The sequence below is a fragment of the Ambystoma mexicanum genome, chromosome 4p, assembly GCF_040938575.1.
Source record: "Ambystoma mexicanum isolate Mex_15411 chromosome 4p, UKY_AmexF1_1, whole genome shotgun sequence".
NCBI lineage: Eukaryota > Metazoa > Chordata > Amphibia > Caudata > Ambystomatidae > Ambystoma > Ambystoma mexicanum.
The window spans coordinates 844,806,174-844,815,611 of record NC_090927.1 but is presented as its reverse complement, the minus strand read 5'-3'; the positions used below and the strand labels follow the sequence as shown (position 1 = coordinate 844,815,611).

The window sequence follows — 9,438 nt, the reverse complement described above, 5'->3', positions numbered from 1 at the left end:
TCCCTGCAACAGACACAGGATGGATGAATTAAAGTTATCCTACCAGACATAGGAGTCCTGAATGGGCCCACCAGTCTTATATATCTCGCCTGATCGAGCCTGATCGAGCGATGAGCGTGGTATCATGTTGCAAGTGGCTGCATGGCTTAGCTTACTAAATGCAAATGCATAAGAGTAATATTCTTAGCATTCCTAGAGCCTACGGCCACACCACACTGAATGCACCCGATCTCGTCTGATCTTGGAAGTTAAGCAGTGTCAGGCCTAGTTAGTACCTGGATGGGAGACCGCCTGGGAATACCAGGTGCTGTAGGCTTTTTTGTGCTCCAAGTTCAGGAAGTGAGCCCTTTCTCAATTGCCTTTTAAAACTGCAAGGTCTAGCCGACTAGATGCTTAAAAGTACAAAACTCACAAGGCCCAGAGCCTACGGCCACACCACACTGAATGCGCCCGATCTCGTCTGATCTTGGAAGCTAAGCAGTGTCTGGCCCCCTTAGTACCTGGATGGGAGACCGCCTGGGAATACCAGGTGCTGTAGGCTTTTTTTGTGCTCCAAGTTCAGGAAGTGAGCCATTTCACAATTGCCTTTCAAAACTGCAAGGTCTAGCCGACTAGATGCTTAAAAGTACAAAACTCACTAGGCCCAGAGCCTACGGCCACACCACACTGAATGCGCCCGATCTCGGAAGCTAAGCAGGGTCGGGCCTAGTTAGTACCTGGATGGGAGACTGCCTGGGAATACCAGGTGCTGTAGGCTTTTTTGTGCTCCATGATTAGTAATTGCGCAACTTCTCAATTATTTTTCAAATTTGGTATGTTTCCAAAATAATTGTATCCCGTTTTATAGCGGAAATGTTGGACAACATCATGAGGGCTGGAGCTACCTTTTTACATAGAATTAGCATACAGGTAGTGTGTTCATGGGTAATAAATCGACTTTCACATGTAATGCAGTACAGAGAATATTGAGTCCTTCAAGAGGCATGAAAGAAAACCATTATTGTGTTGATTGTTCTCTCCACCTCCCTGCAACAGACACAGGATGGATGAATTAAAGTTATCCTACCAGACATAGGAGTCCTGAATGGGCCCACCAGTCTTATATATCTCGCCTGATCGAGCCTGATCGAGCGATGAGCGTGGTATCATGTTGCAAGTGGCTGCATGGCTTAGCTTACTAAATGCAAATGCATAAGAGTAATATTCTTAGCATTCCTAGAGCCTACGGCCACACCACACTGAATGCACCCGATCTCGTCTGATCTTGGAAGTTAAGCAGTGTCAGGCCTAGTTAGTACCTGGATGGGAGACTGCCTGGGAATACCAGGTGCTGTAGGCTTTTTTGTGCTCCAAGTTCAGGAAGTGAGCCCTTTCTCAATTGCCTTTTAAAACTGCAAGGTCTAGCCGACTAGATGCTTAAAAGTACAAAACTCACAAGGCCCAGAGCCTACGGCCACACCACACTGAATGCGCCCGATCTCGTCTGATCTTGGAAGCTAAGCAGTGTCTGGCCTCGTTAGTACCTGGATGGGAGACCGCCTGGGAATACCAGGTGCTGTAGGCTTTTTTGTGCTCCAAGTTCAGGAAGTGAGCCCTTTCTCAATTGCCTTTTAAAACTGCAAGGTCTAGCCGACTAGATGCTTAAAAGTACAAAACTCACAAGGCCCAGAGCCTACGGCCACACCACACTGAATGCGCCCGATCTCGTCTGATCTTGGAAGCTAAGCAGTGTCTGGCCCCCTTAGTACCTGGATGGGAGACCGCCTGGGAATACCAGGTGCTGTAGGCTTTTTTTGTGCTCCAAGTTCAGGAAGTGAGCCATTTCACAATTGCCTTTCAAAACTGCAAGGTCTAGCCGACTAGATGCTTAAAAGTACAAAACTCCAGAGCCTACGGCCACACCACACTGAATGCGCCCGATCTCGGAAGCTAAGCAGGGTCGGGCCTAGTTAGTACCTGGATGGGAGACTGCCTGGGAATACCAGGTGCTGTAGGCTTTTTTGTGCTCCATGATTAGTAATTGCGCAACTTCTCAATTATTTTTCAAATTTGGTATGTTTCCAAAATAATTGTATCCCGTTTTATAGCGGAAATGTTGGACAACATCATGAGGGCTGGAGCTACCTTTTTACATAGAATTAGCATACAGGTAGTGTGTTCATGGGTAATAAATCGACTTTCACATGTAATGCAGTACAGAGAATATTGAGTCCTTCAAGAGGCATGAAAGAAAACCATTATTGTGTTGATTGTTCTCTCCACCTCCCTGCAACAGACACAGGATGGATGAATTAAAGTTATCCTACCAGACATAGGAGTCCTGAATGGGCCCACCAGTCTTATATATCTCGCCTGATCGAGCCTGATCGAGCGATGAGCGTGGTATCATGTTGCAAGTGGCTGCATGGCTTAGCTTACTAAATGCAAATGCATAAGAGTAATATTCTTAGCGTTCCTAGAGCCTACGGCCACACCACACTGAATGCACCCGATCTCGTCTGATCTCGGAAGTTAAGCAGTGTCAGGCCTAGTTAGTACCTGGATGGGAGACCGCCTGGGAATACCAGGTGCTGTAGGCTTTTTTGTGCTCCAAGTTCAGGAAGTGAGCCCTTTCTCAATTGCCTTTTAAAACTGCAAGGTCTAGCCGACTAGATGCTTAAAAGTACAAAACTCACAAGGCCCAGAGCCTACGGCCACACCACACTGAATGCGCCCGATCTCGTCTGATCTCGGAAGCTAAGCAGTGTCGGGCCTCGTTAGTACCTGGATGGGAGACCGCCTGGGAATACCAGGTGCTGTAGGCTTTTTTGTGCTCAAAGTTCAGGAAGTGAGCCATTTCTCAATTGCCTTTCAAAACTGCAAGGTCTAGCTGACTAGATGCTTAAAAGTACAAAACTCACAAGGCCCAGAGCCTACGGCCACACCACACTGAATGCGCCCCATCTCTTCTGATCTCGGAAGCTAAGCAGTGTCGGGCCTCGTTAGTACCTGGATGGGAGACCGCCTGGGAATACCAGGTGCTGTAGGCTTTTTTGTGCTCCAAGTTCAGGAAGTGAGCCATTTCTCAATTGCCTTTCAAAACTGCAAGGTCTAGCTGACTAGATGCTTAAAAGTACAAAACTCACTAGGCCCAGAGCCTACGGCCACACCACACTGATTGCGCCCGATCTCGTCTGATCTCGGAAGCTAAGCAGTGTCGGGCCTAGTTAGTACCTGGATGGGAGACCACCTGGGAATACCAGGTGCTGTAGGCTTTTTTGTACTCCAAGTTCAGGAAGTGAGCCATTTCACAATTGCCTTTCAAAACTGCAAGGTCTAGCCGACTAGATGCTTAAAAGTACAAAACTCACTAGGCCCAGAGCCTACGGCCACACCACACTGAATGCGCCCGATCTCGGAAGCTAAACAGGGTCGGGCCTAGTTAGTACCTGGATGGGAGACTGCCTGGGAATACCAGGTGCTGTAGGCTTTTTTGTGCTCCATGATTAGTAATTGCGCAACTTCTCAATTATTTTTCAAATTTGGTATGTTTCCAAAATAATTGTATCCCGTTTTATAGCGGAAATGTTGGACAACATCATGAGGGCTGGAGCTACCTTTTTACATAGAATTAGCATACAGGTAGTGTGTTCATGGGTAATAAATCGACTTTCACATGTAATGCAGTACAGAGAATATTGAGTCCTTCAAGAGGCATGAAAGAAAACCATTATTGTGTTGATTGTTCTCTCCACCTCCCTGCAACAGACACAGGATGGATGAATTAAAGTTATCCTACCAGACATAGGAGTCCTGAATGGGCCCACCAGTCTTATATATCTCGCCTGATCGAGCCTGATCGAGCGATGAGCGTGGTATCATGTTGCAAGTGGCTGCATGGCTTAGCTTACTAAATGCAAATGCATAAGAGTAATATTCTTAGCATTCCTAGAGCCTACGGCCACACCACACTGAATGCACCCGATCTCGTCTGATCTTGGAAGTTAAGCAGTGTCAGGCCTAGTTAGTACCTGGATGGGAGACCGCCTGGGAATACCAGGTGCTGTAGGCTTTTTTGTGCTCCAAGTTCAGGAAGTGAGCCCTTTCTCAATTGCCTTTTAAAACTGCAAGGTCTAGCCGACTAGATGCTTAAAAGTACAAAACTCACAAGGCCCAGAGCCTACGGCCACACCACACTGAATGCGCCCGATCTCGTCTGATCTTGGAAGCTAAGCAGTGTCTGGCCCCCTTAGTACCTGGATGGGAGACCGCCTGGGAATACCAGGTGCTGTAGGCTTTTTTTGTGCTCCAAGTTCAGGAAGTGAGCCATTTCACAATTGCCTTTCAAAACTGCAAGGTCTAGCCGACTAGATGCTTAAAAGTACAAAACTCACTAGGCCCAGAGCCTACGGCCACACCACACTGAATGCGCCCGATCTCGGAAGCTAAGCAGGGTCGGGCCTAGTTAGTACCTGGATGGGAGACTGCCTGGGAATACCAGGTGCTGTAGGCTTTTTTGTGCTCCATGATTAGTAATTGCGCAACTTCTCAATTATTTTTCAAATTTGGTATGTTTCCAAAATAATTGTATCCCGTTTTATAGCGGAAATGTTGGACAACATCATGAGGGCTGGAGCTACCTTTTTACATAGAATTAGCATACAGGTAGTGTGTTCATGGGTAATAAATCGACTTTCACATGTAATGCAGTACAGAGAATATTGAGTCCTTCAAGAGGCATGAAAGAAAACCATTATTGTGTTGATTGTTCTCTCCACCTCCCTGCAACAGACACAGGATGGATGAATTAAAGTTATCCTACCAGACATAGGAGTCCTGAATGGGCCCACCAGTCTTATATATCTCGCCTGATCGAGCCTGATCGAGCGATGAGCGTGGTATCATGTTGCAAGTGGCTGCATGGCTTAGCTTACTAAATGCAAATGCATAAGAGTAATATTCTTAGCATTCCTAGAGCCTACGGCCACACCACACTGAATGCACCCGATCTCGTCTGATCTTGGAAGTTAAGCAGTGTCAGGCCTAGTTAGTACCTGGATGGGAGACTGCCTGGGAATACCAGGTGCTGTAGGCTTTTTTGTGCTCCAAGTTCAGGAAGTGAGCCCTTTCTCAATTGCCTTTTAAAACTGCAAGGTCTAGCCGACTAGATGCTTAAAAGTACAAAACTCACAAGGCCCAGAGCCTACGGCCACACCACACTGAATGCGCCCGATCTCGTCTGATCTTGGAAGCTAAGCAGTGTCTGGCCTCGTTAGTACCTGGATGGGAGACCGCCTGGGAATACCAGGTGCTGTAGGCTTTTTTGTGCTCCAAGTTCAGGAAGTGAGCCCTTTCTCAATTGCCTTTTAAAACTGCAAGGTCTAGCCGACTAGATGCTTAAAAGTACAAAACTCACAAGGCCCAGAGCCTACGGCCACACCACACTGAATGCGCCCGATCTCGTCTGATCTTGGAAGCTAAGCAGTGTCTGGCCCCCTTAGTACCTGGATGGGAGACCGCCTGGGAATACCAGGTGCTGTAGGCTTTTTTTGTGCTCCAAGTTCAGGAAGTGAGCCATTTCACAATTGCCTTTCAAAACTGCAAGGTCTAGCCGACTAGATGCTTAAAAGTACAAAACTCCAGAGCCTACGGCCACACCACACTGAATGCGCCCGATCTCGGAAGCTAAGCAGGGTCGGGCCTAGTTAGTACCTGGATGGGAGACTGCCTGGGAATACCAGGTGCTGTAGGCTTTTTTGTGCTCCATGATTAGTAATTGCGCAACTTCTCAATTATTTTTCAAATTTGGTATGTTTCCAAAATAATTGTATCCCGTTTTATAGCGGAAATGTTGGACAACATCATGAGGGCTGGAGCTACCTTTTTACATAGAATTAGCATACAGGTAGTGTGTTCATGGGTAATAAATCGACTTTCACATGTAATGCAGTACAGAGAATATTGAGTCCTTCAAGAGGCATGAAAGAAAACCATTATTGTGTTGATTGTTCTCTCCACCTCCCTGCAACAGACACAGGATGGATGAATTAAAGTTATCCTACCAGACATAGGAGTCCTGAATGGGCCCACCAGTCTTATATATCTCGCCTGATCGAGCCTGATCGAGCGATGAGCGTGGTATCATGTTGCAAGTGGCTGCATGGCTTAGCTTACTAAATGCAAATGCATAAGAGTAATATTCTTAGCGTTCCTAGAGCCTACGGCCACACCACACTGAATGCACCCGATCTCGTCTGATCTCGGAAGTTAAGCAGTGTCAGGCCTAGTTAGTACCTGGATGGGAGACCGCCTGGGAATACCAGGTGCTGTAGGCTTTTTTGTGCTCCAAGTTCAGGAAGTGAGCCCTTTCTCAATTGCCTTTTAAAACTGCAAGGTCTAGCCGACTAGATGCTTAAAAGTACAAAACTCACAAGGCCCAGAGCCTACGGCCACACCACACTGAATGCGCCCGATCTCGTCTGATCTCGGAAGCTAAGCAGTGTCGGGCCTCGTTAGTACCTGGATGGGAGACCGCCTGGGAATACCAGGTGCTGTAGGCTTTTTTGTGCTCAAAGTTCAGGAAGTGAGCCATTTCTCAATTGCCTTTCAAAACTGCAAGGTCTAGCTGACTAGATGCTTAAAAGTACAAAACTCACAAGGCCCAGAGCCTACGGCCACACCACACTGAATGCGCCCCATCTCTTCTGATCTCGGAAGCTAAGCAGTGTCGGGCCTCGTTAGTACCTGGATGGGAGACCGCCTGGGAATACCAGGTGCTGTAGGCTTTTTTGTGCTCCAAGTTCAGGAAGTGAGCCATTTCTCAATTGCCTTTCAAAACTGCAAGGTCTAGCTGACTAGATGCTTAAAAGTACAAAACTCACTAGGCCCAGAGCCTACGGCCACACCACACTGATTGCGCCCGATCTCGTCTGATCTCGGAAGCTAAGCAGTGTCGGGCCTAGTTAGTACCTGGATGGGAGACCACCTGGGAATACCAGGTGCTGTAGGCTTTTTTGTACTCCAAGTTCAGGAAGTGAGCCATTTCACAATTGCCTTTCAAAACTGCAAGGTCTAGCCGACTAGATGCTTAAAAGTACAAAACTCACTAGGCCCAGAGCCTACGGCCACACCACACTGAATGCGCCCGATCTCGGAAGCTAAGCAGGGTCGGGCCTAGTTAGTACCTGGATGGGAGACTGCCTGGGAATACCAGGTGCTGTAGGCTTTTTTGTGCTCCATGATTAGTAATTGCGCAACTTCTCAATTATTTTTCAAATTTGGTATGTTTCCAAAATAATTGTATCCCGTTTTATAGCGGAAATGTTGGACAACATCATGAGGGCTGGAGCTACCTTTTTACATAGAATTAGCATACAGGTAGTGTGTTCATGGGTAATAAATCGACTTTCACATGTAATGCAGTACAGAGAATATTGAGTCCTTCAAGAGGCATGAAAGAAAACCATTATTGTGTTGATTGTTCTCTCCACCTCCCTGCAACAGACACAGGATGGATGAATTAAAGTTATCCTACCAGACATAGGAGTCCTGAATGGGCCCACCAGTCTTATATATCTCGCCTGATCGAGCCTGATCGAGCGATGAGCGTGGTATCATGTTGCAAGTGGCTGCATGGCTTAGCTTACTAAATGCAAATGCATAAGAGTAATATTCTTAGCATTCCTAGAGCCTACGGCCACACCACACTGAATGCACCCGATCTCGTCTGATCTTGGAAGTTAAGCAGTGTCAGGCCTAGTTAGTACCTGGATGGGAGACCGCCTGGGAATACCAGGTGCTGTAGGCTTTTTTGTGCTCCAAGTTCAGGAAGTGAGCCCTTTCTCAATTGCCTTTTAAAACTGCAAGGTCTAGCCGACTAGATGCTTAAAAGTACAAAACTCACAAGGCCCAGAGCCTACGGCCACACCACACTGAATGCGCCCGATCTCGTCTGATCTTGGAAGCTAAGCAGTGTCTGGCCCCCTTAGTACCTGGATGGGAGACCGCCTGGGAATACCAGGTGCTGTAGGCTTTTTTTGTGCTCCAAGTTCAGGAAGTGAGCCATTTCACAATTGCCTTTCAAAACTGCAAGGTCTAGCCGACTAGATGCTTAAAAGTACAAAACTCACTAGGCCCAGAGCCTACGGCCACACCACACTGAATGCGCCCGATCTCGGAAGCTAAGCAGGGTCGGGCCTAGTTAGTACCTGGATGGGAGACTGCCTGGGAATACCAGGTGCTGTAGGCTTTTTTGTGCTCCATGATTAGTAATTGCGCAACTTCTCAATTATTTTTCAAATTTGGTATGTTTCCAAAATAATTGTATCCCGTTTTATAGCGGAAATGTTGGACAACATCATGAGGGCTGGAGCTACCTTTTTACATAGAATTAGCATACAGGTAGTGTGTTCATGGGTAATAAATCGACTTTCACATGTAATGCAGTACAGAGAATATTGAGTCCTTCAAGAGGCATGAAAGAAAACCATTATTGTGTTGATTGTTCTCTCCACCTCCCTGCAACAGACACAGGATGGATGAATTAAAGTTATCCTACCAGACATAGGAGTCCTGAATGGGCCCACCAGTCTTATATATCTCGCCTGATCGAGCCTGATCGAGCGATGAGCGTGGTATCATGTTGCAAGTGGCTGCATGGCTTAGCTTACTAAATGCAAATGCATAAGAGTAATATTCTTAGCATTCCTAGAGCCTACGGCCACACCACACTGAATGCACCCGATCTCGTCTGATCTTGGAAGTTAAGCAGTGTCAGGCCTAGTTAGTACCTGGATGGGAGACTGCCTGGGAATACCAGGTGCTGTAGGCTTTTTTGTGCTCCAAGTTCAGGAAGTGAGCCCTTTCTCAATTGCCTTTTAAAACTGCAAGGTCTAGCCGACTAGATGCTTAAAAGTACAAAACTCACAAGGCCCAGAGCCTACGGCCACACCACACTGAATGCGCCCGATCTCGTCTGATCTTGGAAGCTAAGCAGTGTCTGGCCTCGTTAGTACCTGGATGGGAGACCGCCTGGGAATACCAGGTGCTGTAGGCTTTTTTGTGCTCCAAGTTCAGGAAGTGAGCCATTTCACAATTGCCTTTCAAAACTGCAAGGTCTAGCCGACTAGATGCTTAAAAGTACAAAACTCACTAGGCCCAGAGCCTACGGCCACACCACACTGAATGCGCCCGATCTCGGAAGCTAAGCAGGGTCGGGCCTAGTTAGTACCTGGATGGGAGACTGCCTGGGAATACCAGGTGCTGTAGGCTTTTTTGTGCTCCATGATTAGTAATTGCGCAACTTCTCAATTATTTTTCAAATTTGGTATGTTTCCAAAATAATTGTATCCCGTTTTATAGCGGAAATGTTGGACAACATCATGAGGGCTAGAGCTACCTTTTTACATAGAATTAGCATACAGGTAGTGTGTTCATGGGTAATAAATCGACTTTCACATG

The 9,438-nt window shown here is 46.9% G+C and overlaps 17 non-coding genes and 13 pseudogenes across 17 annotated transcripts; all 30 read left to right on the top strand.

Annotated features, from left to right (window-relative positions):
• The first annotated feature begins 197 nt into the window (after window positions 1-197).
• Window positions 198-316, top strand: LOC138463684 (5S ribosomal RNA). The gene has a single exon (XR_011266271.1). It is a non-coding gene; the product is annotated as a 5S ribosomal RNA (ribosomal RNA).
• Window positions 317-422: 106 nt separating this feature from the next.
• On the top strand, window positions 423-541 carry LOC138455829 (5S ribosomal RNA; annotated as a pseudogene).
• Window positions 542-648: 107 nt separating this feature from the next.
• On the top strand, window positions 649-757 carry LOC138457198 (5S ribosomal RNA; annotated as a pseudogene).
• A 463-nt stretch (window positions 758-1,220) lies between these two features.
• LOC138454344 (5S ribosomal RNA) lies at window positions 1,221-1,339 on the top strand. The gene has a single exon (XR_011261025.1). It is a non-coding gene; the product is annotated as a 5S ribosomal RNA (ribosomal RNA).
• A 106-nt stretch (window positions 1,340-1,445) lies between these two features.
• LOC138455137 (5S ribosomal RNA) lies at window positions 1,446-1,564 on the top strand. The gene has a single exon (XR_011261779.1). It is a non-coding gene; the product is annotated as a 5S ribosomal RNA (ribosomal RNA).
• A 106-nt stretch (window positions 1,565-1,670) lies between these two features.
• Window positions 1,671-1,789, top strand: LOC138455828 (5S ribosomal RNA; annotated as a pseudogene).
• Window positions 1,790-1,888: 99 nt separating this feature from the next.
• LOC138457197 (5S ribosomal RNA) lies at window positions 1,889-1,997 on the top strand (annotated as a pseudogene).
• A 463-nt stretch (window positions 1,998-2,460) lies between these two features.
• LOC138461554 (5S ribosomal RNA) lies at window positions 2,461-2,579 on the top strand. Its single transcript, XR_011264169.1, has one exon. It is a non-coding gene; the product is annotated as a 5S ribosomal RNA (ribosomal RNA).
• Window positions 2,580-2,685: 106 nt separating this feature from the next.
• On the top strand, window positions 2,686-2,804 carry LOC138462224 (5S ribosomal RNA). The gene has a single exon (XR_011264828.1). It is a non-coding gene; the product is annotated as a 5S ribosomal RNA (ribosomal RNA).
• Window positions 2,805-2,910: 106 nt separating this feature from the next.
• Window positions 2,911-3,029, top strand: LOC138455155 (5S ribosomal RNA). Its single transcript, XR_011261797.1, has one exon. It is a non-coding gene; the product is annotated as a 5S ribosomal RNA (ribosomal RNA).
• Window positions 3,030-3,135: 106 nt separating this feature from the next.
• On the top strand, window positions 3,136-3,254 carry LOC138460573 (5S ribosomal RNA). The gene has a single exon (XR_011263254.1). It is a non-coding gene; the product is annotated as a 5S ribosomal RNA (ribosomal RNA).
• Window positions 3,255-3,360: 106 nt separating this feature from the next.
• On the top strand, window positions 3,361-3,469 carry LOC138457713 (5S ribosomal RNA; annotated as a pseudogene).
• A 463-nt stretch (window positions 3,470-3,932) lies between these two features.
• LOC138463683 (5S ribosomal RNA) lies at window positions 3,933-4,051 on the top strand. The gene has a single exon (XR_011266270.1). It is a non-coding gene; the product is annotated as a 5S ribosomal RNA (ribosomal RNA).
• A 106-nt stretch (window positions 4,052-4,157) lies between these two features.
• Window positions 4,158-4,276, top strand: LOC138455827 (5S ribosomal RNA; annotated as a pseudogene).
• Window positions 4,277-4,383: 107 nt separating this feature from the next.
• Window positions 4,384-4,492, top strand: LOC138457196 (5S ribosomal RNA; annotated as a pseudogene).
• Window positions 4,493-4,955: 463 nt separating this feature from the next.
• Window positions 4,956-5,074, top strand: LOC138454343 (5S ribosomal RNA). Its single transcript, XR_011261024.1, has one exon. It is a non-coding gene; the product is annotated as a 5S ribosomal RNA (ribosomal RNA).
• A 106-nt stretch (window positions 5,075-5,180) lies between these two features.
• On the top strand, window positions 5,181-5,299 carry LOC138455135 (5S ribosomal RNA). Its single transcript, XR_011261777.1, has one exon. It is a non-coding gene; the product is annotated as a 5S ribosomal RNA (ribosomal RNA).
• Window positions 5,300-5,405: 106 nt separating this feature from the next.
• On the top strand, window positions 5,406-5,524 carry LOC138455826 (5S ribosomal RNA; annotated as a pseudogene).
• Window positions 5,525-5,623: 99 nt separating this feature from the next.
• On the top strand, window positions 5,624-5,732 carry LOC138457195 (5S ribosomal RNA; annotated as a pseudogene).
• A 463-nt stretch (window positions 5,733-6,195) lies between these two features.
• LOC138461553 (5S ribosomal RNA) lies at window positions 6,196-6,314 on the top strand. Its single transcript, XR_011264168.1, has one exon. It is a non-coding gene; the product is annotated as a 5S ribosomal RNA (ribosomal RNA).
• A 106-nt stretch (window positions 6,315-6,420) lies between these two features.
• Window positions 6,421-6,539, top strand: LOC138462222 (5S ribosomal RNA). The gene has a single exon (XR_011264825.1). It is a non-coding gene; the product is annotated as a 5S ribosomal RNA (ribosomal RNA).
• Window positions 6,540-6,645: 106 nt separating this feature from the next.
• Window positions 6,646-6,764, top strand: LOC138455154 (5S ribosomal RNA). Its single transcript, XR_011261796.1, has one exon. It is a non-coding gene; the product is annotated as a 5S ribosomal RNA (ribosomal RNA).
• A 106-nt stretch (window positions 6,765-6,870) lies between these two features.
• LOC138460572 (5S ribosomal RNA) lies at window positions 6,871-6,989 on the top strand. The gene has a single exon (XR_011263253.1). It is a non-coding gene; the product is annotated as a 5S ribosomal RNA (ribosomal RNA).
• A 106-nt stretch (window positions 6,990-7,095) lies between these two features.
• Window positions 7,096-7,204, top strand: LOC138457194 (5S ribosomal RNA; annotated as a pseudogene).
• A 463-nt stretch (window positions 7,205-7,667) lies between these two features.
• LOC138463682 (5S ribosomal RNA) lies at window positions 7,668-7,786 on the top strand. Its single transcript, XR_011266269.1, has one exon. It is a non-coding gene; the product is annotated as a 5S ribosomal RNA (ribosomal RNA).
• A 106-nt stretch (window positions 7,787-7,892) lies between these two features.
• LOC138455825 (5S ribosomal RNA) lies at window positions 7,893-8,011 on the top strand (annotated as a pseudogene).
• A 107-nt stretch (window positions 8,012-8,118) lies between these two features.
• LOC138457193 (5S ribosomal RNA) lies at window positions 8,119-8,227 on the top strand (annotated as a pseudogene).
• A 463-nt stretch (window positions 8,228-8,690) lies between these two features.
• On the top strand, window positions 8,691-8,809 carry LOC138454342 (5S ribosomal RNA). Its single transcript, XR_011261023.1, has one exon. It is a non-coding gene; the product is annotated as a 5S ribosomal RNA (ribosomal RNA).
• Window positions 8,810-8,915: 106 nt separating this feature from the next.
• On the top strand, window positions 8,916-9,034 carry LOC138455134 (5S ribosomal RNA). Its single transcript, XR_011261776.1, has one exon. It is a non-coding gene; the product is annotated as a 5S ribosomal RNA (ribosomal RNA).
• A 106-nt stretch (window positions 9,035-9,140) lies between these two features.
• On the top strand, window positions 9,141-9,249 carry LOC138457191 (5S ribosomal RNA; annotated as a pseudogene).
• The last annotated feature ends 189 nt before the right edge of the window (window positions 9,250-9,438 follow it).